Source organism: Alligator sinensis, unplaced genomic scaffold (genome assembly GCF_000455745.1).
Source record: "Alligator sinensis unplaced genomic scaffold, ASM45574v1 scaffold1282_1, whole genome shotgun sequence".
Classification (NCBI taxonomy): domain Eukaryota; kingdom Metazoa; phylum Chordata; order Crocodylia; family Alligatoridae; genus Alligator; species Alligator sinensis.
In genome coordinates, this window is record NW_005843239.1 from 191,881 (window position 1) to 195,417 (window position 3,537).

Genomic DNA, 3,537 nt, shown 5'->3' on the forward strand with positions numbered 1-3,537 from the left:
CTCCCCAAGAGGGTGCCACCTATAGACTACATTTCATGGCTGGGAGAGGTTTAAATTGCATTCAGTGTTTTCCTGCTCTGGTGACTTCCCAAGTGCAGAGGTGAGGGTAATTGGGCTGTAGCTCCCCAGGTACCCCTGCTTGTCCTTTCCACTTAGAAGCATTTTACTGGCCCTTCTCCAGACCTCTGAACCTCACCCATGCCCCATGACCTGACCAGTATAGTTCCCAGGGACCAGTTCCTTCCAATCCATGGGGGGAAGCTCCTGAGGCCCTGTTGAGGTGGATGCATTCAGATCCAGCCAGCTGCCTAGGAAAGGGTTTGGGCGAGCTCTGGGTATGAGTGACTGGTGCCTCCTGAATCGGGGCGGGGCGGGGGGGGCACCCGCAGAAGCCACTGACCCTGTCCCTACTGACAGCATCAGGGTCGGCTGCTGGGGGGGGCATGTACACCCCTTAATAGTCGCCTATGGCTCTGGGGCTAGACAACACCACTAGCTGGTAGCTTGGGGAGAGAAGTTGTGAAGCACAAATCACCCTTCTTCTGGGTTGGAGAGTAAGCCATGGCATCCTCAGCTCATCACTCAATAAAGGATCCTATGACCCCAGCTGACTTCCTGCCCTTTGGGCGGGGGGCTGGACTCGATGATCTTCCGAGGTCCCTTCCAGCCCTGATGTCTATGAAATCTATGAAAGCAGAAAGCAGATAAACCATGGGCTGTGGGAGATCTTGAGCCCTTCCTGGGCCAGGAAATATCATGCATATCTTGGACTATCATGGTGACAGCAATGCTCCAGCCCTGCTGCAGAAACTGTGATGGTCTCTGGTGACTGCACGCACAGACCCATGCTCCGGGTGTGGGGGCACGGGGGGCGTGGATGGTGGAGGGGCCTGTCTGGGGGAGGCTGCCCTGTGCCTAGGCACCCATGAGCAGTAATGGGGTCAGGTCCTGCCATCAAAGGGTCTTTTACACTCTCTCCCATTCAGCAAGGGAGCCCCAGAGCCCAGACATGGCCCAGGAAACCCTGGCATTGCAGCCTGTGCCCTGAAGACCTGGACCCTGCTCAACCATGGGGTGGGGGACAGCTGCCGGCCCCATGTTTTGCTGCTGCTGGGATCTCACTCCCTGGCAGGGCAAAGCTCATCAGAGCTGAGCTGGCTGGCGCTCCCTGGGGTTGGAGTCAGCATAGGGGCTGGGGAAGAGCTGTGCTCTGAGCTCAGGTCTTGGTGTCCAAGGAGCCATGGGCTCATCCTACCCCCAGCCTGAACTGGGGACAACTTCAATGGGGCTCAATGATGGTTCTTCCATCCCCTGCTCTCCCATGTCTGGGGCAGACCCAGCTTTGCCTGCAGCTTCCGAGCGCAACCTCCTGGATGCTCTTGGCCCTGCCCCCTTGCCCACCCATCCCCCACCAGGCCCGTCAGTGTTGGGGAAGGCGGGGCCGTGGCTGGCGCGGCTGCAGTGCTGCCTTCACGGTGAGCTGCTCTGTGCCCTGCCACCAGCATGCATGAGCTCATGCACTTCTCCAAGGCCCCCCCAGGACAGAGTGCGACCCCCCAAGAGCAGGAGAAAGGTAGGAGCCAGCACCTCTCCCCCACCCAATCCTATCCCAACCCCGCACCTTGACATGCCCCTGTGTGTGCACCCTGTGCAGGCCCGCACACGGCTGACAGCACCTCCGAGACCATCTGTCTGTGCCTGATGGGCCTGATGCCAGCTGGGTACAGGGCTGAGCAGTGCAGAGGTGACTGTGAGGGCATCCTCTACCATTTCCAGGGCTCTCCCAGCCTTTTCACTTATACTTCCTTGCAAATGGCCTGCCTTAGTGTCCGCTCCATTAACTTGTTGGGATTGAGGAGAGGTCAATGGGTCTATAATTCCCCAGGTTCCTTCTTGTCTTTTCCAGAGAGGTGGGGCTATTGCCGTTTTCCCATCCTCTGAAACCTCACCTGTGGCCCTCATCTTGGTTTGTGCCATTGCTAAGGGTCCCGAGGTCCGCTCTGCCCTGCCCTTGGGTGCCGTGGGGTGCAGTTCCTGAAGCCCTGCTGACCTGAGTTCATGCAGACCCATCAGAGGCTGTCAGGGAGGGACTGGGTGTGGTGATTTCTTGTTGTGCACTGAGTACATTTTGGGAGTGAGGCCAGAGGACCTTTTGGACTGAAAGGGCCTTTTCTGAGAGTTGGAGATGTAGCAACCACAGCCTCATTTCTATGCTAAAGACAACAGAGTCCAGATTCTCGCAGGGCACTTGGTGTGCCTGCTGATTTAAGAGGTCAGGCATCAATGGATCGGGGGCAGGGTACCGCTGTTTGTGAGTGAGGACCTGGAAATATGGTAACTGTAGGGGTCTGGAAGTCCAAAGAGTAGCTGCCCATATCTCCACCGACTCCTCTCTGCCATTGAGGGCAGGGCCGTGGTGGCCACAACCAATGGCAGGGCCATGGCCCCACAACTGGTGTTCCTTGGCCACCCTCACCTGTGGTCAAGGGCACTTCTGCTTCTGGCTGATGCTTGTGGGACATGCAGCACCAGGCCCAAAGGCACAGGCTCTGCCCCAGGAGCCCCACAGCTGGGATGGGTGAGAGCACGATCTATGCTGAGCTGTGGTTCTCCAAGGCTCCCCCAGGAGAGTGCATGGCCGCCTCAGGCACAGGGGTACATAGGAGCCAGGAGTTACCTAGTCTTGCCCAAGCCCCACACCCTGACCAGCCCCTGTGTCTGCATTCCCCTCAGCCCTAGGTGAGGCCGACGGCACCTATGAGACCCTCCAGCTGGGTGATGGATCAGTTGATGACACCTACGAGACCCTCCAGCTGGGCGAGGGATCGGCCAGACATGGGACCCAGCAGTGCAGAGGTGAGTGCAAGGACACGCCCTGCCCTCTCCAGGGCTCCGCACAAGGGGTGGAGAGAGCTCCCAGGGGTGCACAGCTGGCTAGGGGATTTAACAGGACTGCAGGGTCCACTATCAAATCATGGAGAGGGAAGGTGATGGAGGGGCTGTCCTGTCCCAGGGCTGAGGTTGTGCCATCTACTTGCTGTGCCCAGGCTGCAGGGCAGAGCAGGGTGTGTGGCTGCCCCAGGCTCTGGGGTTTTGCTGGTGGCCACACGGGCCAGGAAGGAGTGTTCCCCCATCCCTGGTTGTTGCCTTCAGAGGCACTGGGTGCTAGCTGCGCAGAGGTGCTGGGCTACGTGGGTGTGAGCACAGGCAGGGCCGGAGGTACCGTGTAGACTCGTATGTTCAGACACGCTCACAAACTTGTTCATAGACAGAAGCTTCCTCGGTGCGACGCTGCCACCTTCCCTGCAGCTCAGGCTGAGGGAGGGGATGGGGATGTGCAATGCTGCTGCTGGGACCAACCTGCCCTCACCCTGCATGCTAATCTGGGTGAACACAGTCCCCGTGCTCTCCTGGGCTGTGTGCAGTGGCAGGAGCCACCTCCCCCTGTCCCCGTGTGCTTCCCGGACTAGCTGCTCCTGGCTCCATCCCACGCTTCACCCTGGCTGTGCAGTGCCTGCCCCTGCCCCCGCCCCAGCC

General features: G+C 59.3%; 1 protein-coding gene across 1 annotated transcript in view; it reads left to right on the plus strand.

The window, feature by feature from the left end:
• Window positions 1-2,749: 2,749 nt before the first annotated feature.
• Window positions 2,750-3,537, plus strand: part of LOC102369185 (myeloid-associated differentiation marker homolog) — a 4,584-nt gene continuing 3,796 nt past the window's right edge. Inside the window, exon 1 of the mRNA XM_025194535.1 lies at window positions 2,750-2,856. The gene's annotated coding sequence lies outside the window, so the exon portion shown is untranslated. The remainder of the gene's footprint in view (window positions 2,857-3,537) is intronic.